The sequence below is a fragment of the Halictus rubicundus genome, chromosome 14, assembly GCF_050948215.1.
Source record: "Halictus rubicundus isolate RS-2024b chromosome 14, iyHalRubi1_principal, whole genome shotgun sequence".
NCBI classification, from domain to species: domain Eukaryota; kingdom Metazoa; phylum Arthropoda; class Insecta; order Hymenoptera; family Halictidae; genus Halictus; species Halictus rubicundus.
Window position 1 is genome coordinate 2,554,594 of NC_135162.1, and position 17,960 is coordinate 2,572,553.

At 48.1% G+C, this 17,960-nt stretch overlaps 1 non-coding gene and 1 pseudogene across 1 annotated transcript; both read right to left on the reverse strand.

The window, feature by feature from the left end:
• Positions 1 to 4,015: 4,015 nt before the first annotated feature.
• Positions 4,016 to 4,194, reverse strand: LOC143361160 (U2 spliceosomal RNA; annotated as a pseudogene).
• Positions 4,195 to 12,860: 8,666 nt separating this feature from the next.
• LOC143361147 (U2 spliceosomal RNA) lies at positions 12,861 to 13,053 on the reverse strand. The gene has a single exon (XR_013083421.1). It is a non-coding gene; the product is annotated as a U2 spliceosomal RNA (small nuclear RNA).
• Between the last annotated feature and the right edge of the window lie 4,907 nt (positions 13,054 to 17,960).

Here is a 17,960-nt window from a genome sequence, read left to right on the forward strand (position 1 = left end):
CGCGAGGGGCCTCGAGGTCATGATAGGCCCCCCGCTGGCAGTGGTCGTGACGGTGGTCGTGGTCAGCGTGGTTAGTGCCACGCAGGAGACCGCGCAGCAGCCCTTCGCTCCCCCCTGCTCCCCACAAATAGTGGGTGGGGATGACCAAGCAGGGGGGGAGGTTCTCGTGGTGGTGGTAGGTGAAGGACTGCTAATTGCTGCGGCCAAGTACTCGGGCGGGAGCGATGATGCCCGAGACATTGACCGCAGCATTCTTCCTTCTGGGCGGTCTCCTGGTGATGTGTTTGTGACCACCGCCGCGCCCGCTGTGACGGCGGCGTAGGATGGCGATGCCGCCGTCCTGATCACCGAGGTGAACACCCGTGAAGTGGTAGGGTGTTGGTTTGGGTTAGATGTTGTTTGGGGGGCGGGGGCGGGGGCGGGTGCCCCCCCATCTAACCCAGACGACCTCGGTGATCTGCTCACGCCAGGCTTTGGAGCCGCCTTCCTCTTGGTGGCGTTGAGGGCTGCAGTCCGCATCCTTATGTCTCCGAGCTCGATCGGCACGCTGGCTCCCCTCCTGTTCCTTGCTGCGCTCCTCGTGACCGGTCCCCTTGGGCTGGTGGGCGGGGACCTGGTCTTGGGGGAGACAGTCGACCCCCTCGTCCTCCTTGCCACGCCACCAGTAGTGTTGGTGGCGTGCTTATCGGGGGTCGACTTGCGTGCCGATGAGCCCGGGCTGGATCGTTGGGCGGCTCCGGACCCGGTCGTGATGCGTTTGGCGGGCGCATTCCTGGTCCCTGGTGGAGTCGGTACCAGGGCAGCCTCGTTGCTTCGCCGCGACAGGCTGCTCCTTGTTGTTGTTGTTGTTGCTGCTGCTGGTGGGGGCGTGGGCGTCTTCTTCGTGGCGGTCCCGGCTGCTGCTACCCCTGCCTGGGTCCTCCTCAACGCTCCAGGTGGTGGTGGCGTCTGGGATTTCCTCCCGGACGTTGCTGCTGCTGCTGCAGGGGTGGTCTTCGCCCTGGAGGCGGCCAGAAGGGGCGGCGGCGTCAGTGACTTCCGAAGGGGAGCCACTAGTGCCGCCGCAACCTTCGGCCTGGCCCCCAGGGACGCCGATGGTGGTGGTGGCGTGGTTGATGGCCTGGGGGTAGGTCGTGGGACCGCCACGATCGTCCTCGTCCTCGCTGCCAGCGTCGTCCTCGTAGACGTCCCCGCTGTCGTCCCCGTCGCTGCTGCAGACGTGCCAAAAGGCAGTCTGCTCTGTAGCGTAGACGTGCGGGTCATCGCCGAAGCCGTCGTCGTTGTGGTGGTGACCACGCTGGTGGTCGGCGTGGTCGCGGGGCCCGATGATGGTGGTACTGCCCCGCCGGAGGTGTTGGTTCGTTGGGCCGTCGCCGCCTGCCGCTGGCCACATGCTGTCGTCGTCGTCGCAGTCGTTGTCGTCGTTGCTGTGGCCGTTGTCGTAGTGACGACCCCTCCAGCTCCCGCCGCAGCGGGAAACCTTAAAATTGACTCGGGCCTCCCTCGGCCCGAGGAATTAGTGCCAGTCGCAGAGGAGGAGGACCGGGCACCGGTTGTCCGGATGTTAGTAGAACCGTTGTTCGTTCTACTGGTCCCACTCCGACCTGGCCCACCCATACTCGCGTGTGCAGCGGCGTGGTGAGTCTTAACCGCTTTTAGGGCATATCTGCCCGTGCCCGGCTCACCACACTCGCCGCACCGGTGGACAATGATATGTCCCGGGTGGTATTTCTTGGCATGCTTTGCCAGGTCGGAATGGGACTTATACGCCCCACCGAGCTTCATGCCCGGTTTGCCGTAGCATTCCGGGCATCGGAATTCCTCCGGGAAGGGGAAGTCAATATAAATTGTAACCGGGCTGCTGCTTTGCCCTGCCATTTTTGGGACGACCTGTACTAGGGTAACTATGTGCAAAGAGAAGGAAATAAGTATAAAAATAGAGATAGAAATGAGAATAAAATAGTTCCGGGTGTAGTAATTAGAGCTATGTTAAAAACAGTGTAATAGAGTATACGTATAAAATAGCTGAATTGTGTAGTCAGTAAAAAATAAATAAAAGAAAATAATACATAAGTAAATAAATAAATAAGTGGAACTCAGATTTGTGTGTTAAATTGGTAAAAGCTCAGTCGAGTGTAGATAAAGTATCATGGAGTAAAATAAAGTAAGATAAAGTAAAATATAATAGGGCACGATCACGACAGAGTAACACGTTGAGTAAAATATAATGAAGTAAAAGTGGTAAAAGATAGTAAAATATGGTAAAATAAAATAAAATAAGATAATATATGTCAATTGCACTAGTTTAGATGTAAGAAGTCAGTATACGAAGTTGACTGGGTGGGCGAGGTACGTTAAGACAGTAGAATGTAATGTAAATAAGCGTATCGAAGAGTAAGAAAGATCACAGTGATATTAATGTAGAAATAAATAATAATAAAATAGAAATAAAGTGGAGTAAAATGCGTTAAAATAGCCGGTATATATCACAGAATAAAATTAAAGTAGCGTAGGAACCAAGTATGACTAGAGTAAAATGTAATAAATTAAATTAAAATAGTGTGTATAAATCAGGTAAGTAAAATCAGTAAATAGGTAGCTAATGAGAGTATAGCATGCAGTACTCTAGGTTTAAATTAAAATAAGATAGAAAGGTAGGTAAAATCGATAGATAAATAGATAGATGGATAGATCAGTCGATATATAAATAAGTAAATAAATAAATAGATAAATAAATAAAGTCAGTCAACTAAGTATACCAATTACAGTAGAGCGAGGTGAGTGGCCGAAACAGGAAAGAGAAAAATTAAAGAGATAGACCGAGAGAAGTATGAAACGGGTAAAGATAGAAAGAGAGCGGATGACAGATGGAGGTTAGAAAGGGAGAGAAGATAAAGCGATAGTAGGACTCTACCTTGGACAGAGTAGAGCCTGTCCAAGGGGGACACCTAGCGGGCGGTCGAGAAACTCTTTCGAGTTTCTCGTGCAAGGACCCACCGCTAGAGGGCTGCACCGATACTTGGCGGTACTCAGAAAATTTCCTTAGCACGGGGCCAAGGAATATCTGAGGCCTACACGGATCGGTGACTGATAGGAAATCAGAGCCGAATTAATTTAATCGAACGAGTCCGATTAAACAATTCGGCTGGTCTAGGCTCAGGAACAATATTCCTGGCTTATTCCGAAACGGAGTACAATTTCGACGAAGTAAGAAACGCTCCGACGTGCCGGTATTCAACGAGATGTTAAATATTAGTTTATTAAACTGTCGGCACAGGCTTGCGCCCCAATTTCGCAATAAATAAAATCTGTTAACTCGGGAACCGTATTAAACAACCAGCGAGCTGATTGTTTAAACAGCCGTCGAGTTAATTGATTAATTTAATTGCGAAATTTGTCGAATCGTTTCCACCTGTCACTTATGCAATCCGGATCGAAATTTCCAGAAATTTCGTTCCGAGCGACCGGGAAGGAGCCGTTAATTGTTTGTGTTTCGCTCTGATCGACGGTTAGCACAGGTGCCAATCGTCGGCAGAACAAAGACACACAACAACGAACGGAAAGGGGAGGTCAACGGGGTTTACCGTGTATTTGAAAACGGGCACTTGGACAAGAGAGTCCAAATGACACCGTTACAAGTACACGGGGGAATAGACAGAAGTTACAGAGATAGAGAGAGGGTTTCGACCACTTACCCCGCTCGGGTTCCCCGCACAGGTGGTCGGTTTCCCGGAGGTCCGGCTTCGGTGGAGGCGCTTGGTTTTCGGTGGTCCTCCTCGTCGGCGGCTGGTCGCGCCCCGATCGCTCCTCGGCTCTGGAGTAATCCTTTTGAATAAACGTGCACTCCGCACTCCACTTGCTATAAACTCGCGTTTCGGGTCGCGGTACCCGCCGAACTTCGCGCGAAACGAAAAATTTCAAAAATTTTTATAAGTTTCGGGGAGTCGAGAATATCTCCTCGATTCTGGAAGTTGACGGGCTGTGGAATAAGCAGATATTTTGTGCTTTTTAAAAGGCTAATTGGGCCAATCCACACGGCACTGCAATGCGTGGCCGACCCGTGACCGAGGGGGAGCAAGCCCCGACCGCTCCGTCAAATTCCAAAAATCGAGTTAATATTCTGACTCCCCGATGGGGAGTGTATCAGATATTAAGCTGATAAGAACAGATAAAGGCGTTTATTCTCCAAGCAATTGTCCCCTGGGTTACATAGGCACCCGGGGGCAGGTACAATGTACTCGCCTTTTGGCGAGGGCTAGATCGCGGGTGCTCATTGGGCACCGCGTTGCAAATAAAATTGAGGGTTTGGTGGTGGGGTGTGCGGTGTGGGGGCGTCGGGCCCCCTGCGCGGCTAATATATGAATAAATACAATAAATAAGCACATCACACGCACACACATACACACACACGTCGTAATAAAATATAATAAAATCGTTCCGGTCCCATAAAGGGACCTGGTCGGATAACTTAAAATTAAAATTAAAATTAAAATTGTCAGCATTATAGTGGCCCGCTGCATGCCAGGAAAATTAAAATACTTATAGATTAGGGAAGGTGACTAGATGGTTTAAAAGGAAAAATAAACAGAACTAAGATGTATAAAAAAGAAGACAGAACAGGAGAAGAAACAATGTACTAGATGGAATAACTTAAAAGAGAATGACTAGAAAGTAATGTACATAAAAAAATAAAATAGAAGATAGAATAGAGGCGAGCAGCGGGCCATCTGCCCTCGCTAAATGTACGTATAAATATAAATAAATATAAAGATGTAAAAAAAAAAACAAATAGAAGTAGAAATGTCGCTATATTAAAACAAAAACAAAAACTAATGGGCACGGTGCCTCGCGTGGCACCGCAGTCCCATTATGTGTCATGCACAGGGCCGGGGTGGCCCTGAGTCATTATTTGGGCCTCATGCCCATCCTGAGCCTCATCGCGGCTGCTTCTCCGGGGCGCGACTTCCCCATTGGCCGAGGGAGGCTGATCATAAGGAGGGGCCACTGTCACCTCTGGTGGGGGTCGGAGCGGTGCCGCGGTGGGGACACCGGGAGGAGGAGCCGCGTACTGGCGGACCCCCGACACATGCTCCACGTAGATGTCCCGGCCCCAGCGAATGGTCTCAGACACAATGAGACGGCGCATCAGACTCGCGTACTTCTTACTCACACGCAGGAGCCTGAGCACCGCCTCATTGGCCTGATCCCAGGAGCCGAGAGCCCCAACAACGATCGCGTCGGTCACGACTCGGTAGCCCTGTCCTTCGAGAACGGCGCCGATAGGGAGGTATTTCGCCCTCTTCCTCTCCCTAGCGGCTTCGAAAGCTTCGATGCCGTTCTCGAAGGCCACGGTCACGTCGACGATCACGACGCTTTTCGAAGGCTCGTGCCTGACAACGATGTCAGGGCGCAGAGCCTCCAACTCGCCGGTGAGACCCTCGACCCTTTTATTCACCCTTAATGTCCCCGGCAGTCGGCAGGCTCGAGATATTCTCGAGACGATGGCGTCGTGGCGCAGTTGCCAGGCGGCCGAGTGAGGCCGGCAGTGACAGATCACATGGGGTAGGGTCTCCAGGGCCTCCCCGCATCGCCGGCAACGCTTATCACCCTCGCCCCACCGCCTTGCCCCATTAAGAGGCAAGACGTTGAGGCGAGCTCGGTGGATAAAGCGCCAATCAGCGAAGCGGGTGAAACTGCCGCCGCGGAGAAAGTGATTTGATACACTATCCCGCGACGACACCCCGAAGACCTTCCCCTGATCGGGCTTTTTGCCCAGGCGATCGGCATAAAACTCTGTCACTGCCGCTCTCAAACGATGCAACACCTGGTCCCGTACCTTCGGTGTTACAACCACCGTGCGCCCGCGTGAGCCCCGGAGTCTAAGACCCAATTCGCGCCGGGCAGCGCACCACTCCCAACGCAATTGGAGCATTTCTCCCGATCGCCGTGCCGCGTTTCGTGCTCTCGACCACAGAGTCGAGAAGTCCCCTCCGTCCCTGGCGAATTCCCCCTCCAGCGAGCCAGAGAGGTACGTCGCCAGGTCCTGATCGGTGGGTGACCTACCGATCTTCCTGGCTACCGCCTCACCCAGAGATTCTCTGGCCAGCCCACTGATCATCGGATCAGGCGCCGTCAGTAGACGGAACGCGTGTCCAATGACCAGAGCGTCGGCCAGGTCCGCAAGCGGAAGCAGTCCACACCCCCCCTTTTTAGGAGGGAGGTAGACTACCTCCGCGCTGGCTCTCTGAGGGAGGTTGAGCCAGGACTTGGCAAGCTTGCGAACAAGCTTGTCCACTTCTTTAAGGGGACCCTTCTCTACATGGGCTCCCCGTAGCATAAAGTCGAGGCGGGGCAATATAAATGAACTCACCGCCTCACACTTTTGCCACGGGGCGAGGAGAGAGCGATCCACGGCCCGGAGATCCCGGACAAGCTCCTCGATCGTCGCGAGCGGGGTCTGCCTGACCTGAAATCCTGTGGGGACTCCAAGGTGCTCGTATGGCGCACCTGCTGCCAGGGCTTTAACCCCTTGACCCTGCAAGCTGAAGCAAGTGGGGAGTACCCGGCGAGTGCCTCTGCTGTCCTGATGCAGTGTTGCACACTTCGCCGGGTTGAACCGAAGTCCAACCCCATTTGCCGCAGCTTCCACTGTTCGTAACAGTGTTTCCATTCCCTCCGGAGAATCGGCAGTCAACGCCAGATCGTCGGCGTAGGCCAAAACCGAGTATCGTTGGCCGTGTAGCGTGTAACCCGCCGAGGTCGCGGTTACCGCCCTCAGGACCGGTTCCAGGGCGAGGTTAAACGCCACAGGGCTCAACGGACAGCCCTGCTTGACTCCGGAGAGAATGGGGACAGGGTCGGTGTAGCCCTGTGAGGTTCGCACCCGGGTGGTGCATCCGTCATACATCCCTTCCACAATATTGCGGAAGGGGAGGGGAACGCCGGCCTCAGCAAAGGCACGGTAGATGGTGGAATGGGGGATCGAGCCGAACGCGTTCGACAAGTCCAGCCATGCCACCACCACCTGACGCCTACCCCTGCGAGCGTCGTTCAGGATTTCCTGCAGCGCGAAGTTGTGCTCGTAGCAACCCTCACACGGCAGGAAACCCTTCTGCTGGGGGCTGAGCCTCCCATTATGGAGGGCCCACGACACTAGACGGTCAGCCAGCACCGCCGCGAAGAGTTTGGGGGTAGTGTCGGACATGGCAAGTGGTCGCCAGTTCGACAGGTCCCCCCGGTCGCCCTTTTTGTGAATTAACACGGTGTTGGAGACCTTCCAGGAAGAAGGGACCGACTCCAACCTGCGGCAAAGGTTGAAGAAGGCAGTCAAGACGACGCAGCTCGGATCAGCCTTCCGAAGGTCACGGTAAGTCAAACCGTCGGGTCCTGGCGCGGAGTTTGACATCCGCCGGATCCGTCGGTCTACCTCACTCACTTCAAAAGGCCGGATCAAAGCCTCGCCGCTTGCTGCTGTCGGAGCCTCTGAAGGAAAGCCAAGGGGCCCAGAGGCTTGCGGCTCACTCGCAGGTGAGTACATGTCGAGGAAGTGCTGCATGACGCGCTCCCTGGCAACTTCACATTGCTCAGGGGCGCCCATGAGCACCTCCTGGACCGCACGCCTGCGGTTCTGCCGGAACAGCCTCTGGAGACGCGTAGCCTCCTTGACTTGGTCCGTTCTCCTATCGGTCTCCAAGCCGGTACGACCGGGAGGGCGTGTCCCTGACGAGTTCGCGACACGCCCCCTCGCCCTCGCGGGGTTTGCTGGTCTTACGCCCCCGTCTCCTCCGTTCCCCGCAGGTCGGGTCCGGAATCCCCGGAAGAAGGCAGCGATTTGCGCTGCAGCTTCCTCCAGGTCTTGAGGATTGTCAGCAGCCCCAGCCAAACTGACCAGTAGCTCCCTCTCTCTCTCCAGTGCGGCTTGCTCCCTCCGTCGGGATGCGCGCTGGCGAGGATTGGGCTGGCCAGCAGGCACAGGCTGCTGCCGTCCCTGCGGTGTCTGGAGGGCCGCGGGTCCTCCAGCAACGCCCCCAGGAGCATTAGTCTGCCCCGTGGGGACCGTTATCCCCCTCGTGCTACCACCCGGGAGCGAGCTCCCAGGGTTATTATTCCCACCCACACTACGAAAACGCGACGCGTACCCTCCCAAGCGGACATTCAAATCGCGTAATTCGCGGTGCCGGTCCATCCGCGCGGCGTTGGCAGGGGCCCGCTCAGCACTTACCCTCTGTTGGGTGTTGCGGCTACCTCCTGCCAATGGCCACCGGCGAGCGGCTCCGCCCCTTCTCGTGGTGACGGTGGTGGTGGGAGTGGCCTCCTCCGAGGCTCCGCTGGCGTTGGGAGCTGGTGGGGCCGGTGGAGAACGCTGGTCCCTCGCTGTTGGTCGCAGGGGTGCGGCCGGCGTCCTCCTGTCCCCCGCTGGTGAGCTGCGGGGTGTTGTCGTCCTCGGCGACGACGGCGTCATCCTCCTGGACGACTCCAGCGATGACGACGGGGATGTTGGCAGCGGGGACAGGCGCCCAGATGGTCGGCGCCTGCCGGCAACAACCTGCCACGGCAGTGGGGAGGGATCTTCTTCCTCCTTCCTCCCCACCTCTTCTCCCCTCTCCTCTTCGTTCCCCCGGATGGCCGGAGGGGGAGAAGGGACTGTCCTGGCGGGACCAGGCGACCCTGCCACTTCCTCGATGGGGGGGAGGGAGAGGACCGCTGGCGTGAGCCTCGTCCTCTTCTGTGCCCTCTCCACTCCCCCCGCGAGGGGCCTCGAAGTCATAATGGGCCCCCCGCTGGCAGTGGTCGTGACGGTGGTCGTGGTCAGCGTGGCCGGAGCCACGCAGGAGACCGCGCAGCAGCCCTCTGCTCCCCCCTGCTTCCCACAGATGGTCGGTGGGGGTGAATGAGCAGGGGGGGAATCCCTCGTTGTGGTGATGAGGGATGGGCTGCTGCTCGCTACGGTCATGAACTCGGGCGGGAGTGACGAGGCCCGAGTCATCGACCGCAGCGTTCTTCCTTCTGGGCGGTCTCCTGGTGGTGTTGTCGTGACCACCGCTGCGCCCGCCGTGACGGCGGCGTATGATGGTGATGCCGCCGTCCTGATCACCGAGGTAAATACCCGTGGTGGTGATTGGGGTTGGTTTGGGTTAGATGTTGTTTGGGGGGCGGGGGCGGGGGCGGGTGCCCCCCCATCTAACCCAGACGACCTCGGTGATCTGCTCACGCCAGGCTTTGGAGCCGCCTTCCTCTTGGTGTTGGTGAGGGCTGCGGCGCGCTTGCTAATGTCTCCGAGCTCGATCGGCACGCTGGCTCCCCTCCTGTTCCTCGCCGCGCTCCTCGTGACCGGTCCCCTTGGGCTGGTGGGCGGGGACCTGGTCTTGGGGGAGACAGTCGACCCCCTCGTCCTCCTTGCCACGCCACCAATAGTGTTGGTGGCGTGCTTATCGGGGGTCGACTTGCGTGCCGATGAGCCCGGGCTGGATCGTTGGGCGGTTCCGGACCCGGTCGTGATGCGTTTGGCGGGCGCATTCCTGGTCCCTGGTGGAGTCGGTACCAGGGCAGCCTCGTTGCTTCGCCGCGACAGGCTGCTCCTTGTTGTTGTTGTTGTTGCTGCTGCTGGTGGGGGCGTGGGCGTCTTCTTCGTGGCGGTCCCGGCTGCTGCTACTCCTGCCTGGGTCCTCCTCGACGCTCCAGGTGGTGGTGGCGTCTGGGATTTCCTCCCGGACGTTGCTGCTGCTGCTGCAGGGGTGGTCTTCGCCCTGGAGGCGGCCAGAAGGGGCGGCGGCGTCAGTGACTTCCGAAGGGGAGCCACTAGTGCCGCCGCAACCTTCGGCCTGGCCCCCAGGGACGCCGATGGTGGTGGTGGCGTGGTTGATGGCCCAGGGGTGGGTAGTGGGACCGCCACGATCGTCCTCGTCCTCGCTGCCAGCGTTGTCCTTGTTGCTGTCCCCGCTGTCGTCCCCGTCGCAGCTGCAGACGTGCCAAAAGGCAGTCTGCTCTGCAGCGTAGACGTGCGGTTCATCGCCGTTGTCGTCGTTGTCGTTGTAGTGACCACGCTGGTGGTCTGCGTGGTCGCGGGGCCCGATGATGGTGGTACTGCCCCGCCGGAGGTGTTGGTTCGTTGGGCCGTCGCCGCCTGCCGCTGGCCACATGCTGTCGTCGTCGTCGCAGTCGTTGTCGTCGTTGCTGTGGCCGTTGTCGTAGTGACGACCCCTCCAGCTCCCGCCGCAGCGGAAGACCTTAAAATTGACTCGAGCCTCCCTCGGCCCGAGGAATTAGTGCCAGTCACCGAGGAGGAGGACCGGGCACCGGTTATCCGGATGCTAGTAGAACCGGTGTTCGTTCTACTGGTCCCACTCCGACCTGGCCCACCCGTACTCGCGTGTGCGGCGGCGTGGTGAGTCTTTACTGCTTTTAGGGCATATCTGCCCGTGCCAGGCTCACCACACTCGCCGCACCGGTGGACAATAGTGTGTCCGGGGTGGTATTTTTTGGCATGCTTTGCCAGGTCGGAGTGGGACTTATACGCCCCACCGAGCTTCATGCCCGGCTTGCCGTAGCATTCCGGGCATCGGAATTCATCCGGGAACGGAAAATCTATATATATTGTAATAGGGCTACTGCTTTGCCCTGCCATTTTTGGATCGACCTGTACGGGGTTGACTACGAGCGGTAAAAGATAAATAGATAGATTATTAAGTTGAAGAGGCGCAAATTACAATAAAATAAAACAATTGGTGTAAGTAAATACATAAATAAGTAAATAAATATATAAGTATATCTGTCAGTCACTGGGTAAATGCGTGTATGAATAAATAAATAAATAAATAAAACCAGGTTAGAATCACTTAGTCTTAATCACGAGTGTCAAAATATAGTAAATATAATCAACGAAGTGACTAGATCTGTCTAAATAAATAAATAAATAAACAGAATTAGTCGTCGTCGATGTATCACAGTAGGTGTGTATGTAAATAGATAAAATGTGATTAAGTAGTGATGTTAGTAACGTAAAATAGTGTGAGGTAATATAAAGCAGAGTAAAATGTAATAAAATAGAATAAAACAGACAGAGCAGATGAGACGCAGTGTTTAACGGTGTCGAAATTGGCATAGACAGTTGACTAGGTGATCAGAATTTAATCAGAGAAGAATAGAGCTGAGAGAGACTAGAATAAAAATAGAAAAATAGGAATAAGACTAGACATAAAATAAAGAGTAAAATGTAACAATAAGCGTATGTATAGATATCACAGTAATAGGTTTAAAATGGTATAGTATATCACAGAGTAAAAAGAGTAAGAGTAACAAGATAAAAGATAAACTATGACTAGAATTAAGATAGAGTAAAATAGAATACAGTAAAATAAAATAAGAATGAGAATAAAATAAAATAAAATAAGTTAGTGTAAAATGCGATAAAATACGTGTAAAAGTTGAATGTGTCGGTTTTAAAATTAAATTAGGTATGTAAGCAGTCACTGTGATATACAGTACGGTGATTAAAATGTAGTTAAAACGAGTGAATAGGGTAAAATGTGTAAATAGATGTCTAAATAAATAAATAAATAATTAATAATTAAAATTAGTCAACTAAATATACCGATTAAGATATAATAAAGCAAGTGGTCGAAACGGGAAAGAGAAAAATTAAAGAGATAGGCCGAGAGAAGTATGAAACGGGTAAAGATAGAAAGAGAGCGGATGACAGATGGAGGTTAGAAAGGGAGAGAAGATAACAGCGATAGTAGGACTCTACCTTGGACAGAGTAGAGCCTGTCCAAGGGGGACACCTAGCGGGCGGTCGAGAAACTCTTTCGAGCTTCTCGTGCAAAGACCCACCGCTAGAGGGCTGCACCGATACTTGGCGGTACTCAGAAAATTTCCTTAGCACGGGGCTAAGGAATATCTGAGGCCTACACGGATCGGTGACTGATAGGAAATCAGAGCCGAATTAATTTAATCGAACGAGTCCGATTAAACAATTCGGCTGGTCTTGGCTCAGGAACAATATTCCTGGCTTATTCCGAAACGGAGTACAATTTCGACGAAGTAAGAAACGCTCCGACGTGCCGATATTCAACGAGATGTTAAATATTAGTTTATTAAACTGTCGGCACAGGCTTGCGCCCCAATTTCGCAATAAATAAAATCTGTTAACTCGGGAACCGTATTAAGCAACCAGCGAGCTGATTGTTTAAACAGCCGTCGAGTTAATTGATTAATTTAATTGCGAAATTTGTCGAAACGTTTCCACCTGTCACTTATGTGATCCGGATCGAAATTTCCAGAAATTTCGTTCCGAGCGACCGGGAAGGAGCCGTTAATTGTTTGTGTTTCGCTCTGATCGACGGTTAGCACAGGTGCCAATCGTCGGCAGAACAAAGACACACAACAACGAACGGAAAGGGGAGGTCAACGGGGTTTACCGTGTATTTGAAAACGGGCACTTGGACGAGAGAGTCCAAATGGCACCGTTACAAGTACACGGGGGAATAGACAGAAATTACAGAGATAGTAGAGAGAGGGTTTCGACCACTTACCCCGCTCGGGTTCCCTGTACAGGTGGTCGGGTTCCCGGAGGTCCGGCTTCGGTGGAGGCGCTTGGTTTTCGGTGGTCCTCCTCGTCGGCGGCTGGTCGCGCCCCGATCGCTCCTCGGCTCTGGTAATCCTTTTATATGCAGGTGCACTTTTAGCACTTTTCACTGCCGATCACTCTCGCGTATTAGGGAAGTCGCGGCAACCCGTTCAAGACTTCGCGCGAAACGAAAAATTTTCTAAGTTTTTGCTGTTTCGGGGAGTCGAGAATATTTCCTCGATTCCTGGAAGTTTGACGGGCTGTGGAAGAAGCAAGATTTTCTGCTTGTTAAAAGGCTAATTGGGCCAATCCACACGGCACTGCAATGCGTGGCCGACCCGTGACCGAGGGGGAGCAAGCCCCGACCGCTCCGTCAAATTCCAAAAATCGAGTTAATATTCTGACTCCCCGATGGGGAGTGTATCAGATATTAAGCTGATAAGAACAGATACTACACTTTGATCTTAGCCATGAGGCCGAGAAGCGATGCCATTACAAACTTAAACAGCTTCCTTATACACCACACCGTTTACTTTTAGCTGCGAGAAACACTTTCGAGCGGTGAGCCACCTAGCGGTCGGGGGGTGGATCAGACTCGGCCCGCGATGGTTGTCATCGAACAGATCAAAGATAGATAGATGTGTAGTAGTAATTAAGTGTATAACATAAGATAAATAGAGTGAGAAAGTAACTAAATAAATAAATATATAAATAAAATAACGTAGCACCAGTCACCTACATGCACCAACTAAATTAAATTAACTTAAATTAAATAGGAAAAGTAAGTGGCTCTCCATTACCAAAATATTTTTAAATTCCGTATCATATTATAATATTTACTAGGTAATGTAAAATAATTTGACAGTTTTACAGCTATAATTATTAACAATATTTTGTTTTCTGTATAATCGATTACCCGTAAATGTATAATACCGTAAATAATTTCGCAGACGTAAGTAATCACTACTAAAGAGAATCAAACAATTTTCAATTCATATGTATTGTATATAAGCATCACGATTATTCTTAATAATAATTTAGTTGCAGTAATAAGTGGTCTAAAATTAAATTCTTCCGAAGCATTGATTTCATACTAAAATTCGACAATTGATAAGTATGCATTGAAACAGTTTTGAAAATAATTCATACTTGTACATAAAGTAAGTTCTCTAAATGAAAAGCTAAATTGCGTTAACTTACTTATATACATAAGTACAAGAAAAATTCACATTTAGATTTCAATGTTTATATATTTATAAATCTTCACACCATAACCGATCCACCTCCGTGTTTCACTGTTTGGTGTAAATTTTTAATTTCCAATTCCGTATTTTGTTTTCTCCAAACATAATTTTGACCATCTGAGGCAAAGTTGTTAAGTTTAGACTCATCCGAAAAGATGACTTTATCCCAGAAAAACAGATTTTTATTGACATATGCTTTTGCAAAAGCCAGTCTTTTTTTTCGATTTACCGCATTAATATATGACTTCTTTCGTGGTACACTGCCATGAAAACCATTATTTCGTAAGATTCGTCGACATCATTTGGGATGAACTTCTTTATGAAACATATCAGCTACCATATTTGTGAGTTTAGGAGCGGATATAGTAGTATCTTTTTTTATTTCGTGAATGATAATTTTCTGTTCTCTTTCAGTTAATTTCTTTCGTCGACCTGATGGAGCGTTGTTCGCAATTGTTCCTTCATTTTTTGATTTTTTTTATAATATAATGTATTGTACACTTACTTCTGTTTATAATTTCTGCAATCTCGTTATATGATTTTCCATCCTTATGCAATCGAAGTATCATTTCTCTTTCACACTTTTGTTTTTCTGACTTTTTAGTCTTCATTTTAACTACTACTGTGCACAGTTCTACGTTGCTGTTACGGAAACGATGCCTTAACATCAACTGAACGGACCAATGTTTTCATTTAATAGTAACGTGTACATTCCTTTCTAAGAAGGATGAAAACATATCAACAGCGTTCGAATACTTTTGTGAGTCACTTATTACGCGTGTTTCTAATAAATATATCATAACTTCTGCCTACGCTGTTGAATCCTTTTATTTTACTGACATAATCTTGAGACTTGCCCCTTACTACAGATACCAAATTGTTCTATACAGATTAGTTTAGTACATCTTATTTTATTCATTAAAATTTGTAAACGTAAGCGTTCGAATACTTTCGTGAGCCACTGTACGTCGTAATAGTATTTAAGTACGTACTACGGTAAAGTGACTCCCATTAATATTCGAACACTTTTTATTATCTGAACGATTGTTTAAACAAATTAATTTTTATTATATAAACAACTGTTCAAACACATAAATGTTTATTATTTAAACGATTATTTAAACAAATAAATTTTTATTATTGAAACAAATGTTTAAACCAGTACATTTTTATTACTTAAAGGATTGTTTAAACAAACACATTTTTATTATTTAAATAATTTACGTCACGTTTTGCAGTGAGTAAAAGTCTTTATAATAAAAGGAAATGTCATTGGGTTTCACCATTGGTACTCTGCTGGATATTAAGTTATTAAGACAATTTTATAAAGAACTCTTTACATTATGTATTATGTACAGATACACGTACATAGGCATTGCATGTAATGCATTTTTCTGTCTACGGTTTTGAATTACCGACTCTGTAGAACATGCTCTGGTACGGCAGCGGACTCTATCGAAATGGAACGGTCAGCTAGTGAAATAAAATTCGTTGATGAACTTCGAAGGAAACGTTTCAATACTGCCACCGTCTAACTTATCGGATTTGAGGCGTGTTTAGACTTGTTTTCATCAGCAAACTGTTTGCAATCGATTAATTATGTTCCCATGGCAGAATTATGAATTGTAACAAACATTTTATTGTTATTAATAAGTGATGGTGAAACGCTTACATTGTTGTCTCCAGGCGGCACACGACGCGACACTCCATGTGGTCGTGATTCAGTATCAGAGGCAACATTGTAACGAGTAGCGTATTGGCGTTTACCATCTAAATTCTAATATTATTTCTTATTAACGTTATCATAATGATATAATTTTCTACCGATTGAAAATGTTTTCCTGAACAAAATAAGCCCAAACACGTTACAAATCGGATAATAATATCATCTGGTTGTACTGCCTTTTTGTTGTGCCTTCGGCCACGCGGCCGTGTTTGCATGTTGTCCTCTTCTATCTACGTTCGCCGCAGTCGAAACGGCCACAAAATATATACATGTATATGTGCAATCTCAGCGACGATATACATATGTATATGTGTGCAACGATAGACGTCGATCCCTGCCGAATGATTCCGAGAGTAGAAGAACGAAACATGTGTTACTTTCTTTTGGCTGAAGGTGTGCGTTGTTTTCAAAAAATGCAATCTTTTCATAAAAGGGAACTTTTTAAAAATTTGCAAAAAAATGAGGATATAGCCCCAAGTGTCCTCTTTACAGACCTGTTTTTAGAAAGATGAACATTTTAAAATTGACGAAATTAAATTTATCTGAATCGAATGCTGCATCGTGATATACAGCCTCGGACGGCCGGACACTGTGCTGGGTCGGGAAATTTCGTGACATTTCACAATACATGTTGAACCGTAAGAGATGTGAGGATGAAATTTGCAGTAAAATTCATTAAAAAATTATGCCTATCCACTGATAATTGTCGTCATAAATATATATTTTCAGTAATAATTTTTTAATTCATTGTTTCAATTTTATTGTTTTAAAATAATATTGCAAATGGTTAACTTGTTATTTATTTAGTACTGTTCCAGATAATTTAAATCATCGATGTCTTTGATTCTAAATTTCTACATTTTTTACAGAGTCAGTAATTCAGAACCGTAGGCAGAAAAATGCATTCATTACATGCAACGACCTAAATTGTCTTAATAACATAATATCCAGCAGAGTACCGATGGTGACACCCAATGACATTTCCTTTTATTACAAAGACTTTTACTCATTGCAAAAGGTGACGTAAATTGTTTAAGTAATAAAAATTTGTTTGTTTAAACAATCGTTTAAGTAATAAAAATGTATCGGTTTAAACAATCGTTTAAGTAATAAAAATGTATCGGTTTAAAGATCTGTTTAAATAATAAATAATAAATAATAAATAATAAACGTTTACCTATGTAAACATCTGTTTAAATAATACATATATATTTGCTTAAACAATCGTTTAAATAATAGAAATTTAGGTGCTTAAACATCTGTTTAAATAATAAAAATTCAATTGTGTAAACAATCGTTTAAACAATAAACAGTGTTCGATTATTAATGGTAGTCACTATACCGTGGTACGTATTTACGTATTACGACTTGGCAACGTCGGATAAAAAGGTCGGTTATTCGACTCTCGAATAAAAGATACATGTGTTTTGCGTACAAGTCCCCAACATAGGGCCTACAACGAAACATTATGTCAATTTCCCAACGAATACCCAACGTTGGGTCTACAGTTATTATAGTTGGTTAATTAACGTGAAACTTACGGCGACGATACTACACTTACCCAGCGATAATCTGCCAAAATTTAAATATCGTCTTACAGACGTTAGAAACATTACTATAACTAAAAACTTGTTAATTACTATACTCCAAATTGATTTTTTTGTTTTCTTATTTATGGATGTACACTCTCAATTTGTTACTGTAGCGCAATAGTTGGCCCACTAAAGTTTTATTGTGTGTTGGAGCCTTGGAATTTATTTATTTCTTTAATTTTTTCATTCAGGACACCTGGGTTCCTCCAGGGAGCCGGGGTATGCGAAAAGCATTTTCTCACGAAAAAAAATTGCCCAACGTTAGCCATGATCGCTGGCCCAACTGCAAAGAAAGCGACATTTCTAACGGTCGGCTAACCAATACCGCAACGAAGGCCCAACAAAATGCCAACCATAAATGCTACCAGGAAACGGTATGTACGGTCCAAAAGAAAATTTTTCTGACGAATTCTGTAAGGTCTTCTTATAGAACAAACTCTTTTTTTTTAAATTTGCGTTTTTTCGCTTTTGTCGTGCAATTTTTACTGACCAAATTATTCGCGATCATATGGAAAATGGTACTTGACAATTCAAACGCCTGTAACTTGTAAACGCGTGATCGTAACGAAATGGCAAAGAGTCTTTTTTGCTATAGTTGTCAATTTGGTGAGATCTCAAAGTTATCATTTTAAACATTTAATTTAATTCAAATGAAATGATTGCACATTCTTGAAGTTGTCATTGCTTTATCATACATTTTTTAGTCCAAGGTAATTTGAAGGTCATAGTATATCGCACAGTTGAACTCATCTGACATCAGCTGCTACACTATGGTGCCATTACAAAACCATCGATGACCTTCAGAAGACATAGAAAACAACAACAATCATTAT